The sequence below is a fragment of the Entelurus aequoreus genome, linkage group LG01 (genome assembly GCF_033978785.1).
Source record: "Entelurus aequoreus isolate RoL-2023_Sb linkage group LG01, RoL_Eaeq_v1.1, whole genome shotgun sequence".
NCBI classification, from domain to species: Eukaryota; Metazoa; Chordata; class Actinopteri; order Syngnathiformes; family Syngnathidae; genus Entelurus; species Entelurus aequoreus.
In genome coordinates, this window is record NC_084731.1 from 68,654,930 (window position 1) to 68,677,562 (window position 22,633).

Genomic DNA, 22,633 nt, shown 5'->3' on the forward strand with positions numbered 1-22,633 from the left:
ACCCGGACAGCGGCGTGGTGAAGTGTGGCAAGGCGAAGACCAGTGAGCCCAGCCCCATGAGGAGCACGCCCCAGCCCAGCCAGCGGGGCTTGTGGCCCGTGCCGCCGAAGTAGCTGACGAAGGCGAGGCAGACGCAGGCGGCGATGTCGTATGAGCTGACGATGACGCCCGACTGGTGCAGGTCGAATTTGATTGATTGATTGATTGAAGCTTTTATTAGTAGATTGCACAGTACAGTACATATTCCGTACAATTGACCACCAAATGGTAACACCCGAATACGTTGTTCAACTTGTTTAAGTCGGGGTCCACGTTAATCAATTCATGGTAAGCGCCTCTCGATGGACGTCACCACCGTGTTGACGAAGCCGTGGATGATCATGCCCTGCAGGAAGGAGGCCACGCAGAGGAAGAACAGCCCCCAGAGCGGCGTGTTGAACACCTGGATGGCTTTGGGGGTCAGAGCCCCCCTTTCGTCCGTTCTGGGCCGGGGAGAACGCCCCTGTGAAAACGTACGCGTGACTCGCATCGTTATTGTCCGTGTCAGAATCCACTGGGCCGCTCGGGGGCAGTTGGTGGAAGTCCAGGAGCTCTTGGCCGGAGCTCATAAGGAGTTGTCGGCGTGTGGCATTGATGCGCCCGGGAAGACCAGCAGGTGGGCAGGAAGACCAGCAGGTGGGCAGGCAGGCCAACAGGTAGGCAGAAAGACCAGCAGGTGGGCAGGAAGACCAGCAGGTAGGCAGAAAGACCAGCAGGTGGGCAGGAAGACCAGCAAGTGGGTGCAAAGATAAGATCAGCTGTGGAGTGTGGAGCAGACCTTGGTGCACTTTTTATAGGGCCAGCATCACGGATTCCTGTAGGCACAAAAGGAGGTCTGGTCTGTGGTATTGCTGTTGGAAATTGGAAATTATTTTTTTTTAATATTATTAATTTGTAGAAACCAAAACTGTACAGACACATTTGGACCTTCATAGTAAAAATACAATTACTTTTTGGAATTTTAATAATTTGGAACACATAAAAATATATATTTTTTCTTATTGTGCATTCAATATTTATGCAATATTTACCAGATTTGATTTAGATTAAAAAATAATACAATTATATCATTATTTACATCATCATTATTATAATTATAATTATTTATTAATATTATTTATTTGTAGAAACCAAAACGGACGGTACAGACACATCTGGACCTCCATTGTAAAAATACAGTTACTTTTTGGAATTTTAATAATAATTTGGAATGCATGAAAATTCTATTTTTCTTATTGTGTATTCAATATTTACAAGATTTGATTTAGATTCAAAAAATAAATACTACCATTTCATTTTCTACATTGTTATTATTTATTTATTTATTAATTTATTTATTTATTTATTATTTATTACTATTATCAATTTTTTAAAAACAAAACTGTACAGACACATTTGGACCACCATAGTAAAAATACAATTACTTTTTGGAGTTGTAATAATTTTGAATACATAAATAAATGATAAATGGGTTATACTTGTATAGCGCTTTTCTACCTTCAAGGTACTCAAAGCGCTTTGACAGTATTTCCACATTTACCCATTCACACACACATTCACACATACATAAAAAATTAAAAATCTCACTGTGGATTCAATATTTATGCAATATTTACCAGATTTGATTTAGATTAAAAAATAAACAACAATTTAATTTCTTACATCATTATTACAGTAATTATTATTTATTAATTTTAATTTTTCCATCATTATTATTTTAACTTTTGTTCACAAAACAAAACAAAATAAAAAATAATTATTACAGTAATTATTATTTATTATTTTTAATGTTTCCATCATTATTAATTTTAACTTTTGTCAAAAAAATAAAAATAAAACATAATTATTACAGTAAATATTATTTATTATGTTTCCATCATTATTCATTTGAACTTTTGTCAAAAAACAAAACGAAACAAAACAAAACAAAAAACTGACAATGAAAACCCAAAACTGCATAGACGCATCTGGACCTCCATAGCAAAAGTACAATTATTTTATGAAAATGTTGAAATTATTTGGAGGGCATAACATGTTTTTTATTAAAAAAAATATTTACCAGATTTGATTTAGATTAAAAAAATACAACAATTATTATTTTTTGTACATCATTATGATTATAAGAAGTACTATTTTTTATTATTAGTATTCATTTCATCAGCATTATTCATTTTCAAATTTGTCACAAAAAAACAAACAAAAAAAAAAGTCATAAAGAACCCAAAACTGCACGGACACGTTTGGACCTCTACAATAAAAATATAATAACTTTTTGGAATTTTAATAATAATTTGTGCATTCAATATGTATGCAATATTTACCAGATTTAATTTAGATAAATAAATACAACTGTTTCATTTTTTACTTGATTATTATTATTATAATAATAATATTTTTGTATTATTTATTATTATTATTAATTTCTAGAAAACACAAAACTGTGTAGACGCATCTGGACCTCCATAGTAAAATACAATTATTTTAGAAAATGTTATTATTTGGACGGCATAAAAAGTTATTTATTTTACAAAAATATTTACCAGATTTGATTTGGATAAAAAAAAATACAACAATTTCATTTTTTACATCATTATGATTATAAAAAATTTATTTTTTTATTATTATTATTCATTTTTCGGCATTATTAATTTTCACACTTGTCAAAAAAAATTAAAATAAACACAAACAACCCTTCCTCAAAATGAATTATAATGAACCCAAAAATGTGTAATAATGATTTGGAAGGCATGTAAAGTTATTTCTTTTACTGTGCATTTAATATTTATGCAATATTCACCAGACTTGAATTGGGTAAAAATTGAAATAGAACTCTATTTTTACATTATTATTAAAACAATTATTATGTTTATTATTTATTATTATTATTAATATTCATAATTTTGTCATGTTCACTCTTGTGAAAAAACAAACGAACAAACAAAAAACAACTCAAATTATATAATAATCATAATGAAACCAAAACTGTGTAGACACATCTGGACCACCAAAGTAAAAATACAATTACTTTTTTAACATTTTTAATAAGGATTTAGAATGCATAAAAGTTATTTATTTCTACTGTGCATTTCATATTTATGCAATATTCACCATATTTGTTCATCATTATTCACTTGCACTTATGTAAAAAACCACGTCAATGACCACACTTCTGGAAAACCACAAGCGTCTCTCCTCACTAGAACTGTTTGCCGACACGACCAGCCAGGATATGCTGGCTATGAACACCAAGCTAACGTTCGTAACCGAGGAGAACGCGAGGCTAAAAGCTAAGCTAATAGACTTGGAGAGCAGAAGTCGTCGGAACAACATAAGAATTGTCGGCGTACCCGAAAACATCGAAGGTCCAAACCCAACAACGTTCTTCTCTCAACTGGTGGTCGAAGTCTTGGGTGAACAAACGCTGTCGTTGACCCCGGAGCTGGACCGTGACCACCGCTCGCTAACAGCAAAGCCAGGCCCCGGTGAGAGACCGCATGCTATCGTGATATGCCTCCACCGGTTCCAGACGAGGGAGCTGGTGGTGCGGGAAGCTCGGAAACGCAGGGGCAAACTAAAGTACAAGGACTCACCGATACACATCTTCGAAGACTACTGCCCTGAAATACTGGAACAGCGGGCCGTGTACCGGGGCGTCATGAGGGATCTCTACAATCTGGGCCTCAAACCAGCACTCCACTATCCGGCTAAGCTGATGGTTTCAACCGAGGATGGAAGGAGATGACGACTCGCATCTCTCAAAGATGCCCAAGATTTTGTCAAATCCCACAATCAACGCAGCCAAGAACATGCAAAAGAGTAATCTCAGTTGGTATGACTTTATTGAAACTTTGTTTGATACGATGTGACTACCCCACAGTGCATGGCAGGACGGCGCTAGCTTGGCTAACTGCAGCCATGTCCGGAGGCCACACTGCCGGCACCAACCTTAACAATCAATGCCTGCTTTATCACGGTTAACCATCCTAACATATCGCTAACTCCAGGCCTGACCGTGAATATTACATCTGTGTGGTCGCTCATTGGATCCACTTTCATTCACTCTTTGTTTAACCTTTCAGCTAATATATTATACTGACATTCTAGAGCTAACCTGGTTAATATACAATTATCATTATTGTTTAAACAACCCGCAATATTTGTAATTCTGTTTTATTTTGCTACATCGACACGCAAATTATTTTGTCTCCTTTTTACATTCATTTAACATGTTCTAATAGATATATATTCTTACACTGTGGTTTACTTTTTCTGTTGTTATTTGACCTAACTGCTGACCTACTTATCTCTTGGTTGGTTACTGTTATTCCTTACCCACACATCCATGATGGTATGCACGTTCATGCATGGGTGTGTGTGTATTTATGTATACATATATATATAGGTGTGTGTATGTATGTATATGTACATGGCACCACTTGTACTTTATGTTACTATATGCTTTTTGAGTTGTTTATACTTTATAACCTATTTTTCTCGCTTTCTGAAGTTATCTTAGTACTGGGTACTATGTTTCCTGAGGGAATATATTGCAGTTTTGATGCACTTTAAAATGTTCTGACTCAGTTGGAGCCAATCTGTTGTTCTCGGGAGGTGGAAAAAACCGGAAGCCGATATGGATACGTCTACGCAGGCGCAAGGACAGCGCACTGCTGTGAAAAGGACACTTAAGGTTCAGTTTCGACAATGGGGTTCTCAGGTCCTGGGACGATGGCCCTGTAGGTGGTTCCCAGGTTTAACCCACCTGGCATTGTTGTATGTTGTTGTGTCTGCGAGTATGTATGTGAGTCTGTTGTGTTTTCTATATGTATGTGTTTTTATTGGTTTGTTTATCTCCTCATTCCTTCCTCTCATGCTTCTGTTTCATCCCCTCCTCTTACCAGTACTCTCTGCAGTTCCCAGTTATCATGCATCAGCCCCCCTCCTGACCTGCTTGTATACATCAGCCCGTTCTGCTCTCCTAGTTGGACATGGTGAGGTATGACAAGCACCAGTAATACACTTAGATTTGTTTCATGGAACGTGAGGGGAGTGGGGAGCGCCACTAAAATAGGGAGGGTCTTGACCCATTTGCAACACCTCAAAGGAGATATATTTTTCATTCAGGAGACCCACCTTCGCAACAGAGAGATTTCACGACTTAAAAGAGGCTGGATCAGCCATATTTTCCATTCAAAATTCAACGAAAGGGCCAGGGGCACAGCTATCCTCATTCGTAAAAATATTTCATTCGAACTCAATCAAATTGTAGCAGACCCGGCTGGTCGTTATATTATTGTGTCCGGAAAGCTGCAAGGCACCCCAGTCATACTCGCTAGCGTTTATGGACCCAACTGGGATGACAATTCTTATGTGACTAAATTGTTTACATCATTTCCGAACATTGGAAACCATTTTATCATTATGGGCGGGGACTTTAACCTGGTGCAGGATCCTGTACTGGATCTATCATCTAACAAACTGGCTCCCTTATCTAATTCAGCTAAAACGCTGGATACTTTCGCTAAACAGTTAGGTCTTACAGACCCGTGGAGACATGCCTCCCCTACAATTAAACAATTTTCCTATTTCACACTTACACTCGGATAGACTTCTTTCTTCTCGACAATAGACTACTTTCCAAAACCAAAACATGTAATTACCATAGTATTGTAATCTCGGATCATGCCCCCACCTCAGTCGACATCAATATGGACACTCAACCTAGACCCCTTAAACAATGGCGATTCAACTCAACCTTATTAGCAGAAGACCGTTATGGGAATTTCCTACAAGATCAAATTAAGTGTTTTTTCGAACTGAACGACTCACCAGAAATCGGAAGAGGTATACTATGGGAGGCATCTAAAGCCTATATTAGAGGTCAACTTATATCTTTTGTTTCAAACCTAAATAAGACAGAGACCATTCAAATCACTGGGCTGCTCCGCAAGATTAAGGATCTTGACGATAAATACGCTTCAAACCCAGACCCGACACTATATAAAGAACGCCTTCGCCTACAAACTCACTTTGACCTTATGTCTGTCAATAGAGCGAAACTACAACTGCTCAAATCCAGACAACGATTTTTTGAATCTGGGTAAAAAGCTGGCAGGCTCTTAGCCCACCGGGTCAGGGAGGAAGCATCTTCGAGACTAATCACGTCTATTCGCTCTAACACAGGAGAACTACATACGGATCCAGCTAAGATTAATGAAACATTTGCTGCATTTTATACAACATTATATACCTCAGACTGCCCCCCTACCTCAGATGAACTGTTTAGCGATAAAACATTCCCCCAGACAGAATGTGGGGCTGCGAGGGGCCTGGGCCAGCCCATTAGTGTCATTGAGATTACAGAAGCCATCAAATCATTACAGAGCAATAAGTCACCCGGCCCGGATGACTTTAGTGCAGAATAGTACAAAACTTTCTCCAGTGTTCTTGCTCCGGCTCTAAGAGACATGTATAATGAAGCTTTTCTGCAGCATCGCCTTCCAGAAACCTTATCGAGGGCCACCATTTCTCTCATCCTAAAAAAAGAGAAAGACCCCCTGCTTTGAAGCAGCTATAGACCAATTTCGCTCTTAAATGTAGATCTAAAAATTCTATCCAAGGTTCTCGCTCTCCGGCTCCAAAGGGTGATGCCTTCCATCATCTCGTTGGATCAAACAGGTTTTATGCTAGGCCGACAATCCTCACACAACACTCGGCGCCTCCTAAACATTATCCATTCGCCAAACCCCTTGACGCTGGAGGTGGTAGTATCCCTCGATGCGGAGAAAGCCTTTGACAGGGTTGAATGGGAATATCTATTTGAAGTGATGGGTCGGTTTGGTTTTAATGAGGATTTCATTCTCTGGGTTAAACTTTTGTACTCGTCCCCAGTAGCTTCGGTACGTACAAATAATACACTATCCGCCCCAATTTTTCTTAAAAGAGGCACTAGACAAGGTTGCCCGTTGTCTCCATTACTGTTTGCTATTGCGATAGAACCCCTTGCTCTTTGGCTGCGCGCGGAGGCAGGCTTTAAAGGTATCACCCGGTCGGACACGGTGCACAAAGTCTCGCTTTATGCGGATGACCTGCTCTCGTACATCTCGGACCCTGCTAGCTCACTCCCGGTAATATTTGACATTCTGGAGCGGTTTGGCACACACTCGGGTTACAAACTTAACTACCAAAAAAGTGAGCTGTTTCCGATTAATTCCTTAGCTAAACAGTTACCACGATCTTTAGCGGCATTCAAATGGGCACATGACGGGATTCATTAGTTGGGAATCCTTATTACTCCGGCTATGTCTGATATGCTCCGGGCAAATTTTTTACCTCTAATTGAAAAGATGGAGAAGAACTTTGCCCGCTGGTCTGTTTTACCATTATCTCTCGCTGGCCGGATCAATCTGATCAAGATGATCACTCCGCCTAAATTCCTCTACCTTTTTCAACACATCCCCATATTTATTACTAAATCATTTTTCGATAAATTAGACAAATCAATATCCAAATTTTTATGGGGGGCCGGATCGGCCCGAACCCGCAAGTCGGTCCTACAATCCCCCAAAGCTGGAGGAGGGCTTGCACTCCCCAATTTTAGACAATACTATTGGGCGGCTAACGTACAGAAACTCCTATACTGGATGGATGGAGGCTCTCAGACCCTCCCGGCCTGGGTATCCCTTGAAACGGCGATCCCACACTCCTCATTGCATTCTTGCTTATGCTCATCACTCCCTTTCCCATTTAAACTTGAAGGCGCAAACACCATTGTATCGATCTCCATTAAAATATGGAACCAGCTACGTAAACACTTGGGTTTTCAGGGCCCATCTATATTGACTCCGCTACTTAAAAAACAATTATTTAAACCTTCCCGTACTGACCCCGCATTCATGACTTGGCACGATCATGGTATCACCACTGTGAAAGACCTCTATGCAGATGGAGTGTTCTCATCCTTCACTGAACTCTCTTCCAAATACGATTTGCCGAACTCCCACCTTTTTCGTTTTTTTCAGGCGAGGGACTTCGTAAAGAAACAGTTCCCACACTTTCCGAATCGTCCTCCGGAAACTCTTATAGATACGTTGTTGTCTTTGAGCCCTAATCATAAAAAATGTATCTCTGTGTTATATACCTCTTTAAGTTCAGTTGCTCCAAACTCTCTATCAGTGATAAGAGCCTCGTGGGAGAGCGATCTTAATACCAACATATCTGATCAACACTGGGACTCTGCCCTGAAACTGGTTCACTCCTCCTCAATATGTGCCCGCCATAGTCTCATCCAATGCAAAGTAATCCATAAAATTCATTACACTAACTCAAAACTATCCAAAATCTACCCCACTGTTAGCAATACCTGCAATAGATGCAAACAATCTCCGGCCGATCATGTCCATATTTTCTGGTCCTGCTCTAAACTATGTTCCTTTTGGGAGGATATTTTTGACACGATCGGAAAAGCATACGGTCAAAACTTTCCCCCCAACCCATTATCAGCCATTTTTGGCGTATGCCCCGATAACATGTGCCCGGTATCATTAAAACGCGCTGTTGCTTTTACGACCTTGCTGGTCAGGCGATTGATCTTGTTTAATTGGAAGCTGGCTCGCCCCCCATTACACGGCCGTTGGATTAGAGAGGTTCTCTACAATCTAAAACTGGAAAAACTTAGGTTTTCGCTAAAAGGCTCGGCTCAAGCGTTTGAAAGCTCATGGAGTCCTTTCTTGCTGTATGTCAACTCTCTTGATTTATCCCCAGATGCAGATGAGGAATAATCTCCCTTTTATTTATTATTATTATTTTATTTTAATTTAATTTAATTTTAATTTTATTTTTTCCCTTTCTCTCCTTTCAGCCTGTTTGTCTGTCTCCGGCCTCGTATGTGTGTGTGTGTGTGTGAGAATGCCTGTCTTTGTCGTCTTACTTGTTATATGATTGTGCCATATGTCCCTTGTTGGTGTGACCTGAGTGGGGTGGGAGGGTGGGTGGGGGATTTGGGTTTTAAGGGAAAGGGTGTGAAGAATTGTCTGACTTTAAAATTGTACTGTTTCGACTTGCACTTTTTTCTGTATTTGAAAATGCCAATAAAAAAAGTTGGATTAAAAACCACGTCAATTAAAACTGACACATCTGAACATCGATAGTAAATTTACATATTTATAATTATAATAATGATTTGGTGTGCATATTTATTATTTTTACTACGCATTTGAATAGTAACTCGCTGGAATATAAAGACAATATCAATCCAATCCAATCCACTTTATTTATATAGCACATTTACACAACAAGAATGTTTCCAAAGTGCTGCACAGCCATGTTAAAAACAATATTAAAAACAATATTAAAAACTATATTAAAAACAATATTATGCTACACCAATGACTGAATAAAAACAAAGAATAAATGAATAGAAAACCAATACAGAGACAATATAAAAAATAAATATGATTAAAAACGATTTTAAAGGGTGAAACCAATTAAAACAGTAAAATAGACATCAAAATTTATAACCCTAACCCTAACCACACAGGACAACAGAGGACAGAAGACCACACAACTCACGTAGTGTTAAAAGCCAAAGAATAAAAGTGGGTCTTTAGACGAGACTTAAAACACTCCACTGTGGGAGCAGTTTGAACATGAAGGGGCAGAGTGTTCCAGAGTTTAGGGCCGACCACAGAGAAGGCCCTGTCTCCCCTGGTTTTAAGTCTCGTCCTGGGCACCACGAGCTGGAGCTGGCTCTCGGACCTCAGAGCGCGCGCAAGAGTGTAAATTTGGATGAGGTCCGAGATATACTGAGGTGCCAGTCCATGTAAAGCTTTAAAAACAAACAGCAAGGATTTAAAATCAATTCTAAAATGAACAGGGAGCCAGTGCAAACTCCGAAGAATTGGGGTTATATGCTCACGTTTCCTGGCCCCTGTTAAAAGTCGTGCTGCCGCGTTCTGGACTAACTGCAACCGGGAGAGAGCTTTTTGGCTAATGCCAGCATAAAGTGCATTGCAGTAGTCTAGGCGACTTGAAATAAAAGCATGCACGACTTGTTCAAAAAGGTTAAAAGATAAAAATGGTTTTACCTTTGCTAAAAGACGAAGATGATAAAAACACGATTTTAAAACGCCATTGACTTGTTTGTCGAATTTAAAATCGCTGTCTATAGTGACGCCAAGGCTGGTGACTTTGGGACGCACATGATTTTGCAATGGTCCCAAGTCAGTGAGGGCCGGACCAAAAACTGAAATTTCCGTTTTTCCCTCATTCATTATTAAAAAATTCTGGGCTAACCAAGCCTTGACATCACATAGACAGTTGAGAAGGGGTGTCAGGGGGCCGTGGCCTTTTGAAATTGGCATATACATTTGGCAGTCATCTGCATAAAAGTGATAAGACACTCCATGTTTCTTAAAAATCTCTCCAAGAGGGAGAATGTACAAGGAAAACAGGATGGGGCCTAGAATGGATCCCTGGGGGACACCACAGTAAAGCGGAGCAGAAGAAGAGGTGGCGTCCCCCAGCCTGACAGAGAAGGACCTCTCTGACAGGTAGGATCTGAACCACTCTAATGCAGTCCCCCTGACACCCACACAGTCTCTCAGGCGGTCTAAAAGAATTGTGTGGTCGACTGTGTCAAAGGCAGCTGTAAGATCTAAAAGCACTAAAATGGCAGAGCTACCAGAATCAGACATTAAAAGCAAGTCATTAAAAACCTTTAAAAGTGCAGATTCAGTACTGTGCAAAGCCTTGTATCCAGACTGAAATGGATCTAAAGTGCTATTTTCATCTAAAAAAGGCTGCAGCTGCGCTAAAACACATTTCTCCAGAATTTTTGACACAAAAGGTAATTTGGAAATGGGCCGATAATTTGACAAACATGTCGGATCTAGACCTGTTTTTTTAATCAAAGGCTCGACAACAGCTCTTTTACAAAAAGAGGGGACCCAGCCAGAAATCAAGCTGCTGTTGATGATGTCCCTAACAGACAAGTCAATAGTGCCCCAGATTTCTTTAAAAAAGCGAGGGGGGACTGGGTCTGTGGGACAGGACGAGGGTTTCAGTTTGTGGACTATTCCTGTAAGCTCAGGCATGGACACAGGCTCAAAGTGACTAAACACAGCCAAGCACTGAGTGGCCACATTAAAACTCAATGGAGAGCGAGAAAGATTTGCCCGAATAAAAGCAACTTTATCGTTAAAAAAGGAGAGAAATTTTTCACAAGTTTCACTTGTCATCTCCAGTAAAGTGGCTGGATTCGGATTAAGAACATAACTAATAGTATTAAAAAGAACACGTGGCTTGCTGATACTATTTAAAATTAAGTCTGACAGATATTTTGTTTTCTCAGCTTTAACCACACTTTGATAGTTCTGACAGTTTTCTTTTAAAATTTGATAAGAAACCTCCAAGTGATCCCCTTTCCACTTGCGCTCCGCCCTTCGCCACTCACGCCGAGCTGTGCGTGTGGTTTCATTGAGCCAAGGCTCCTGTTTTGGCTTTGGACGTATAGCTTTGAGGGGCGCTATACTATCCAGAACCTCAGAACATGTAGAAAGAAAAGAGCACATCAATTGTTCAGTGTCTGCAGAGTGTGATATACTCTGCATGGAAACAGTGAATAAAGGGGAGAAGGTGGCTGCGGTGTCAGACCTAATAACACGCCCATGACGCACGGCAAGCGGTTTCACATCAGGGTCCAAACTTAAATTAAACATAACAGGACTGTGATCAGAAAACACAGCATCACCAACAACGACATTGTCAACATTAAAACCATGAGACAATACGAGATCTAGTGTATGCCCACGTTCATGTGTGGAACCAGATACAGACTGTATAAAATGAAAAGAGTCAATGACATCCAGGAAGCTCCTGGATAGAGGTTCGTCTGGGCAGCAGGTGTGAATATTAAAGTCACCAACAATAAGAACACGATCATATTTGGGCAGAATTTCGGCCAGAAATTCAGAAAAGTCATTTATGAAGTCTTTGTGGTACTTAGGTGGTCGATAAACTACAGCACACAGGACGACATCAGAAAGACCCAGCTCAAACATGCATAGTTCGAAGCTTGAAAAGGAGGATTGCAGGCGGATCTGACGGCATTTAAAGTCATTTTTAAAAACGACTGCTAATCCTCCTCCTTTTCGGCCAGACGGCCGCGGAGAATTAAAATACGAGCACTCCGGTGATAAAAGTTCATTTAGAGGAGCGAACTCACCAGTTCTCAGCCAAGTCTCCGTCACACAGAGGAAGTCCAGTCCGCGGGAGACGAATAAATCCTTCAGGATAAAAGTTTTGTTTGTCAAGGATCTTGCGTTAACAAGACCGAACTTAACGGGGGCCGGCGCGTCCAAGGCCGGTGCTGATCCGGGTGGGGCCCGACACAGAGCCCGCAGGTGGCGGGAATTCACTTCGCACCTCCGGGGGCGGGGACAGCAGGAGCGCGGCGGGCGAGCTTCCCCCTGCAGGCCGACGACAGGAACAATCCAGGACCCGGCGGGATCCAGCAAACGTGGGTGCAGGAAGAAACCAGGTACCGGTCCATACCTCCTTCGGGAAGTCACGGAAAGCCGGGCCAGGAGTGCCCTAACTTTCACCAGCTGGCCGCCACGTTTACCGCGGCGCCGATGACGCTTTCGAGGGCGAAAAAGGAAGGCAGGAATCCGGCCAGGTGAGAAAGCTGACTGGGACGTCGTAAAACTAACGTCGAAGTTGATCATATCCGTGTGAGAGGGACAAAGATCCAACAGCGTTTGGCGGTCATACACAAACAGTGAGTTGACAGGTACAACAAAAGACGCGAACAGCACAAAAACAAGCAAAGCTGACAGCGAGAGACGGCAAGCCTTAGCACATACTGGCGCCATCTTGGAAGAGTGAACCAGGCCTACTGATGAACCAGGCCTACTGATGTGAAGCTTGGAGGGATTCCCAGCCATTTTCTGAGGTACTTATTGATCTTTCTCTCCACTCCTTCTACACGTCATAGGGACTTCATACACCGTCAACAGCCACATGAGTCTTGGTAACAGTCCATGTTGGTAGAGCCATGTTTTAAATTTACCAGGGAGTCCTGATTTTTAAATCCTCCTCAGCCACTCCTCTGTCTGCTTCTCTGTACTGGTGATATTGTTCCTGTCAGTAAGTGAGCTGTCAAACAACTTTCCAAGGCACTTCATAGGGTTCTCCTCAATCGATGGAATCACTTCTCCTTGCACTTGCAGCTTGAACCTGTTCGTCAGTTTACCTTTCCGGATCACCATGCTCCTAGATTTTTTGGGCTTAAACTTCATTCTGGACCATGTTGCCATGTGGTCCAGAACTGTTAGCACCCATCTCGCCTCCACATGGGTTGTGGTCGTCACGGTGAGATTGTCCATGTAACCTCTTATTGGGGGTTGTCGAATGCGTGATTCCCTTGCTGGTCCTCTGGCTTCTTTCCCAGCAGCTGTTATGAAGAGGTTCATACCCATGATGAAGAGGATGGGGGAGATTGTGCATCCAGTTACGATTCCCTTTTCCAGGATTTGCCACTGAGTTGTGAAATTGGCTGTTTTGAACCGTATCTGGATGCCTCCAAAGTAGCTGTTTATCATTCCCTTGATGTGCAGAGGGATGTGGTAATGGTCTAGTGCAGTGTGAATGAGGACGTGAGGGATTGCTCCGTAGGCATTAGCCAGATCGAGCCAGACAACAGTCAGGTTGCCTTTGCTTGCTTTGGCCTACCGGATCATCTGACTGAGAACTCCGGTGTGTTCCAGGCATCCAGAGAAGCTTGAAATTCCACCTTTCTGGATAGAGGTGTCAACATATCCGTTGTCCGTCATGTATAAGGTCATCCTTTTTGCCAGTACAGAAAAGAGGATTTTGCCTTATACGTTTAGAAGTGATATTGTACGGAATTTATTTATGGTTGAGGAGTTATCTTCCTTTGGCACAAAACAGCCTTCTGCCTTCTTCCAGCATGATGGAATGGTGCCCTTTTTCTAGATCATCCGGAACAGCATCCACAGCCTCCGAAGGAGCATTGGGCATTTTTTATACACCTTATAGGGCAGGGTGGGCAATTAATTTTTTACCGGGGATCGCATGAGCAACCCGAGCACTGCTGGAGGGCCACATCAACAATATTTCAATTAAATTTTGCTCAATATTATTTTTGATATACCATAAGATTAAAAAAAAAATTATAATAATAATAATAATAATAATAATAATAATAATAATTTCATTTAACCTAACTTAACTTTATAGAAAAGCAGATTGCTTTGATGGTTTTATTTAAACTCTTAATCCTTAAATATTTATATTAGGATATGTAAAATTTAAATAAGAAAACAAAGACAATCATTGAATCACTGCAATTTATTTTTAACTTGTTCACACTTTAACTTTATTCTACAAACAAGGAAAAACAACAAACAACTTAACAAGTTTATAGAAATACTGCAATACAACGAACAAAAGTCCAACATTTTTCCCCATCAGATTTGGACAACCATCTGTTGTCTTATCTGCCAGCTTGTCCCATTTCAGTCCTAACATGTCCTAACATGCATTTACCTCTGCGAACAAGTCATTACCTGTGGTTGTCCCTTTAATTGACTGCATGGCTGCCAGCTCCTCCGTTATTTGAAAGTCTGCAGTTATCCCATGGAAAAAGATGAGCAGCTGGGCGGTGTCACGTACATTGCAGCTCTCATCCAAAGCCAGCTAAAAACAGTCAAAGTCGGCCGTTCTGTTCTTCAGCTGAAGCTCCAAGTTTCCAGCGATGGTGTCAACCCGCCTCGTTACAGTGCGTTGGGAGAGTGACACGTTGTCAAATGCGCCCCTCTTCTCCGGGCATATCAGCGCAACAGAGTCAAATAAGCACTCCTTAATAAACTGTCCGTCAGAAAACGCCTTACTTTTTCTGGCGATTTTGTGAGAAATTACGAAACTTGTCCTGACGGCTGCATCTCTGGGGGTGTGAAATTTGGCAAAAAGTCCTAGTTGGGTTTGCAGTTTTACCATCAACGCATCAGCCTCCCTTGCACGCTCCTCATCAGACAGATTCCGGTATTTTTCCTCGTGCTTCGTCGTGAAGTGGCGATTCAAATTATATTCTTTAAACACAGCAACCTGTGTACCACAAATTAAGCACACAGCTTTACCTTTAATTTCTGTAAAGAAATACTTGGCAGTCCATGTCTTGTTGTGCGCCATGTCATCAACTTTTCTTTTTTTAGCGTCTCGGGGGTAACCGGACATCACTTGTCGCTGTGCACCTTCACTCACAGGTTACACACGGACATACGTCCATAAATAACACTTTTCAAAATAAAAGCAGCACAGTTGTATTGCACGCACGACATAGATGTTTTTTAAAATTGATTTTGTAATTTGTGATTGCCACTGTTCACATTCACTCACAATCACGCACGGGCATACGTCCACACTGAAGTAATACAAATAACGCTTTTCAAAACAAAAGCACCACCGTTGTTTTGTACACTTGACATAGATACTTTTTAAAATTTATTTTGTAATTTATGATTGGCCTAACGGGGCCGGACCGCAAAATGCCCAGGTCTGTTATAGGGTATACCACTGGGGCCAGGGGCAGTTATTACTTTTTAATGCAAAATGGTGACATTTGTCATAAAATTCTGACTTTTGTCACCATATTGACAACGTTTTTGTTGTTCTTGTAAAATAGTGACATTTATGACTTTGGCCTTAATTTTGCCAAGTAAAATTCCGATTATTATTATAATATTGCCAAAATTTTAAAGTTTTCTTATAAAATTGGGAACAATTTCTCATATTCGTTCTGTTTCTGTAATACTGCAATATTTTCTCGCATAATTATTACTTTTTTATGTAAAATGATTACTTCTTAATGCAAAATGGTGACATTTGTCATATAAAATTTTGACTTTTATCCCAATATTGCCAACTGTTTTGTTGTTCTTGTAAAATAGTGACATTTTTTGATTGAAATTATGACTCTTGTCACTATTTTGCCAAGTAAAATTCCGATTATTATTATTACAATATTACCCAAAAAATTTTTACATTTTCTTATAAAATTGTGACTTTTGTCGGGTAAAATTAGGACTTTTTTAATAAAATTGCCAACATTTTAAGCTTTTCTTGTAAAATTGCGACTGTTATCGAGTACAATTCCAACTTGTATCATCATATGTTCAGTTTTTCTTGTAAAATTCTGACTGCCGTTGAGTAAAATTACGACTTTTATTATAGTACTGCCAAAATTCCAAGTTTTTCTTGTGAGATTGTGACCTTTTTCTTGTGAAATTCCAAATCTTTTTTCACAACAAGCTTTTTTTATATTTACATAGTATGTATATATCATTAAAGGCGTACTGAAACCCACTACTACCGACCACGGAGTCTGATAGTTTATATATCAATGATGAAATCTTAACATTGCAACACATGCCAATACGGCCGGGTTAACTTATAAAGTACAATTTTAAATTTCCCACTAAACTTCCGGTTGAAAACGTCTTTGGATGATGACGTATGCGCGTGACGTAACCAGTGAAACAGAAGTATCGGTACCCCATTGAATACAATACAAAATAGCTCTGTTTTCATCTCATAATTCCACAGTATTCTGGACATCTGTGTTGGTGAATCTTTTGCAATTTGTTTAATGAACAATGAAGACTGCAAAGAAGAAAGTTGTAGGTGGGATCGGTGTATTAGCGGCGGACTACAGCAACACAACCAGGAAGACTTTGACTCGGATAGCAGACGCGCTAGCCGACGCTAGCCGACGCTAGCCGACGCTAGCCGACGCTAGCCGACGCTAGCCGACGCTAGCCGACGCTAGCCACCGACCACACGGATGATCGTGGTGAAGTCCTTCGTCCTTCCATCAATCGCTGGAACGCAGGTGAGCACGGGTGTTGATGAGCAGATGAGGGCTGGCTGGCGTAGGTGGAGCGCTAATGTTTTCATCATAGCTCTGTGAGGTCCCGTTACTAAGTTAGCTTCAATGGCGTCGTTAGCAACAGCATTTTTAAGCTTTGCCAAGCTGGAAAGCATTAACCGTGTATTTACATGTCCCTGGTTTAATAGTATTGTTGATCTTCTGTCTATCCTTCCAGTCAGGGATTTATTTATTTAGTTTCTATATGCAGTTAAGCACGATGCTATCACGTTAGCTCCGTAGCTAAAGTGTTTCGTCGATGTATTGTCGTGGAGATAAAAGTGACTGTGAATGTCCATTTCCCGTTCTCGACTCTCATTTTCAAGAGGATATAGTATCGGAGGTGGTTTAAAATACAAATCCGTGATCCACAATAGAAAAAGGAGAGAGTGTGGAATCCAATGAGCCAGCTTGTACCTAAGTTACGGTCAGAGCGAAAAAAGATATGTCTTGCACTGCATTCTAGTCCTTCACTCTAACGTTCCTCATCCACGAATCTTTCATCCTCGCTCAAATTATTGGGGTAATCGTCGCTTTCTCGGTCAGAATCTCTCTCGCTGCTGGTGTAAACAATAGGAAAATATGAGCAGTCCTTCCTCCGGTGTCGTCACACTACTTCCGGTAGGGGCAAGGCTTTTTTTTATCAGAGACCAAAAGTTGCGAACTTTATCGTCGTTGTTCTATACTAAATCCTTTCAGCAAAAATATGGCAATATCGCGAAATGATCAAGTATGACACATAGAATGGATCTGCTTTCCCCGTTTAAATAAAACAAATTCATTTCAGTAGGCCTTTAATGTTGTAAATACAAAGTACCACGCTACGACGAAGCCCAGGGTCGAGAGAGACGGCTGATGGTGCAGGGAGAGATCCGTGCAGAGGTTGAGGAGGAACGCCGGAGCAAGACAGTGGTCATGCGCCAGCAAGGAGCCTGGACAAATTGGGACCACGCATCTACCCGGAAGATCACCTGGACAGAACTTTGGAAGTCAGAACCAGCAAGACTAAAGTTCCTGATCCAGTCAGTGTATGATGTCCTCCCAAGTCCATCTAATCTTCATTGCTGGGGGCTAGTAGAAACACCTGAATGTCCACTGTGCAAGGCACATCCTGAGCTGCTGCCCTAAAGCCCTGGGAGAGGGGAGGTACACATGGCGCCACGACCAGGTGCTGAAGTCAGTAGCAGACACCATTGGCACTGGAATCCAGCAGAGCAAACACCAGCTCCCAGTCAGGCATAACATCTCCTTCGTCAAGGCAGGGGACAAACCACAGGCTGGACGTAAGGCCCCAACCGGACTGCTAGCCACAGCCCGTGACTGGCAGTTCGGGTGGATCTCGGCAGACAGCTGAAGTTTCCAGAGCGCATAGCAAGGACATCGTTGAGGCCAGACCTTGTCTAACCTTCTGACTCAACGAGGCATGTTGTGCTGCTGGAACTTACAGTCCCCTGGGAAGACCGGATGGAGGAGGCCCATGAGCGAAAGAAGGCCATATACCTTGAACTGGTCAAGACATGCAGAGAGAGCGGCTGGAGGGCCCGCTGTGAGCCTATAGAAGTGGGCTGCAGGGGCTTTCTAGGGCAATCGGTGCATCAAGCATTCAGACTTCTTGGAATCAGAGGGTTGCTGGAGAGAAAAGCCACCAGAAATATCAGTGAGGCTGCTGAGAAATCCTCAAGGTGGTTGTGGATCCAGAGGGGAGACGGATGGAGTAGTTTGCTGCTTGGACACAAGCCGGGGTCTGATCAGCCCCGGTTGGGTCGCCCAGGCGAGGGTGTATAGCAGAGGTGTGGACTCGAGTCACATGACTTGGACTCGAGTCAGACTCGAGTCATGAATTTGATGACTTTAGACTCGACTTGACAAAATGTAAAGAGACTTGCAACTTGACTTAGACTTTAACATCAATGACTTGTGACTTCACTTGGACTTGAGCCTTTTGACTTGACATGACTTGCTACTTTCCCCAAAACCCAAAGCTTAAAAAGTTATTTGGGAGCGCTCCGTAGCTTTCATTTTGTACGTGTCTGTCTATCTATCAGCGTGTGTGCTGCCTGTCAGCGTGTGTGCTCTCAGTACAACAGCCAATCTGATTAGATCTACGTTGTTTTCATCACACAGCATTCATCCAATCAAATTGCAGGACAACCAATGAAGAAGAGTTGTCAAACAACGCAGCAGTGAGAAACAATTATGCCAAAGTTGGTTTTCCTTCGGGTATAAAAACTACGACTTGGTCAACAAAAAACGAATTGCCGTATGCAAATCACGCAGGTGGAATATTACAGACGGAGATGCAACAACTTCCAACTTCGTTCGACATTTGAAGTTGCACAAAGTAGGGTAAGTTTTGAATGTAAGATAACGTTTATTGGCTAAGTAACGTGACTTTTATTTGCTGTGTAGTTAAATCAGTGAGGCTGTAAACTCACTGCTAACGTTATAACCATAGACATCTTATAAGTAGACGCAGCATCGAGGGCTACTGCCTACGCGGGGCCGCCATCTTGGAGTGGTGATCCGCTCCACTCAGTGCAATTCATTTGGCAGGAGCAATGAACTGTCAGCGCATTTAATTCATTTTACCTCACTGAATACCACTGATTTTCACGCGGTTTTTTGTCATACGTGTAGCTATGATAACGGACACATGTTTTGGCGTGTTTTATTATTCATAGTTTGCTAAACATTCATAGAATATTCTTATATGCTATAAGTGACCAGACGTCCGAGATCAAAACTGGAAATATAATCCCAGAGAAGGTGAAAAAAACGGTCAGCTATTTTTAAGTTGAAGAAACAATATGATTAGGTTATATATACATGCTACATAAACAATGTATGAATACATTAGATATCTATATATCTTATAGACTGTATCTCTGTTGCTGCAGCAGCAGAGAGTTTATTCTGTCTTGACACTTTGTATTGATATTTTGTATTACATTCTTCCCTTAAATTATCATGTTTACAGTGATTGTTATATATGTATTTTTTATGTATGTCGCTTTGGATAAAAGCGTCTGCCAAATACTTAAACATAGACATACCGGTATATAAACACCTGAAAGTCTTTATATCAGCTAAAACCACCAATCTGTTTCATTGGATTCAGAATAAAACCAAATTCTGTTTTACCCAGCAATGTTAGTATTTGAATATTGTTACTTGAAGACTTATTCCTGGTTACAATTATACTGTTAAGAAAGTATTGTCTTATATTTTGCCTAAAATGAGAATGCATCATCATCAGTGGCGGCTGGTGAATTTAGTTTTAGGTGGGGCTGAAAGTTTGTAAACCAAACCCCTGTAGGGGCGTCATCCTCCCCCAGAAGATTTATTTGTGATTTTCACATACAAATATTGAAGATCTTTGCTCCTTCTCAACTCTGTGGTAATATTCTTTTCATAAAATACAACTTGTGAAAAGTAATCCCCCGATTCCTATTTTCAACAGTCCGCTCATTTGAGTAGAAAAACGCTGAACACCAGCTCGGCATCTTTGTTTCCTACCTGTCAACTGTTAGTTTAGGCTGCTCGCCGGCTCCTCATCACCACTTCAAGATGGCAGACGAATTTCTCGCATCACAGCAGCCAATGCTGCGTCTACTTATAAGATGTCTATGGTTATAACGTCATTGCAAACACGGCAATCTGTTGCGTCCACTGCAGTTTGCTACCTCATTCATACTTTTTGTCAAGTGATTTGTTTTAAGCAGGGTTGCATGAGGTACCTATTAATAACGTTACGTTAGTCAATGTATCACACACAGTAACTTAACGTTAGACAGCGGTCAGCAGCACCGCGTATTTTAGCCACCTACAAAAAGACAAACATAGTCAAATAAAGGTCAGTTAAAATGTATACTATATTAAGAATATGTGTACATATTGCATAGGGCCCTGACATCTAAAAAGTACAACTCTGTTCATTGTTTTGTTCATGTATTTGTTATGTTTTTCATGTGTACGCACACATAAACACACATACAGTATGAGATGAGATCAATGAGATAAGGTAAGAACAGGATAGAAACTGCTGTGGAACTAGTTACAATACAATATGCCATGGAAATACAATGTTAACACTTTTGTACAAATAAGTACAGTTGCACTTGTTTTTTCAAATGTGTTTATTCTGTAAAGGAATGAGTTAAATGTTTAAAATGACTGGTTAATAGTGCTATTATGAAGTGCAATGTCAGCACTATTTTTTTCCTGCAATTTCAAATGCACTTGTTTTAATAAATAAATACAGCGTTTTAAAAGCATACACAATATGTGTAAATATATTGGTCTGTGGTTAAAAGGACTTGAAAGGACTCGAAACTCAAAATGCAGGACTTGGGACTTGACTTGAGACTTTCCAGTCTTGACTTTGGACTTGACTCGGGACTTGCCTGTCTTGACTCGGGACTTGACTCGAGACTTGAGGGCAAAGACTTGAGACTTACTTGTGACTTGCAAAGCAATGACTTGGTCCCACCTCTGGTGTATAGAGATCAAAGACCCAAAACACCCAATGAACCTCGGTTCTTTACTGATGATGTGTTCAAGCTGCACCGCAAGGTGTTTCTCAAATCTATATATCTAGAAAGGGTGGTCCTAAAGAGGGAGGCATTTTTCGGAGGTCTCAATAAGGTAACAAATACAAGAACGTGTGTGTGTCATGGTCCCAATAACATTGCATCTAATAGAGAATGTCTCATTTGCACCCCTGCTGGTGAAATCTATCAAAATTAGGGTGGTCCCAAAAAGGAGGCTGTTTTCTGTGTGTCGGTTTTAAAAGTGCTCCCCCTTTGGCCAACATATGAAATAACAAGTGTGTGTAAGAAATTGAAATGTGCCCCCCGTTGGTCAAAATTAATTAAAAATAAATAAGTATATATGTATAGACTTAGACTTAGACTTAGACAAACTTTAATGATCCACAAGGGAAATTGTTCAACACAGTAGCTCAGTTACAATGATGGAAAGGACAATGCAGGTATAAATAGACTAATATAGCTATAAAAAATCTAACATATATACGAATATATACATAATATGTGTACAGAGTAATTTATATACAGATATATTATATTATGTCTATAACATATATACAATATAAACCAATCACCATGTACAATATTACAGTATATACAGTCTATATGACAGCAGCAGCATAAAATGGAGAGTAGGTCCAGCAGGAAATAGAAAATAGACATTATAAACAAAGAGAAGTAGCTAACATGTCAGGTGTCAGGTAATAGGCAGATGTCATCTATTGCTGTATGGCGAGTGATTATACAGCTGGATGGAGTGTGGAATGAAGGAGTTCTTGAATCGCACAGTGCGGGAAGGAAGTTGATAGAGTATATAGTATATAGAGACATACTGTGATAACTTGAAATGGTGACAGCTCAGCTTTCCCAGAGCTGTCACCATATTGAACTCAAACTTATAATAAATTATTCGCCCCTATACAATATCCTACCCCAATACCCTACTGTGCAATATTACCCTTTGAGTGCAATACGTCCGACACTGATTGTCATTACTTTATTACGCCGGTACTCTTGTTTTGTTCTGTACATTGTACAGTTTTTTGTATATTGTTTTGTATATTGTACAGGATTGTTTATTGTTTTTATTGGATAGTAGTCT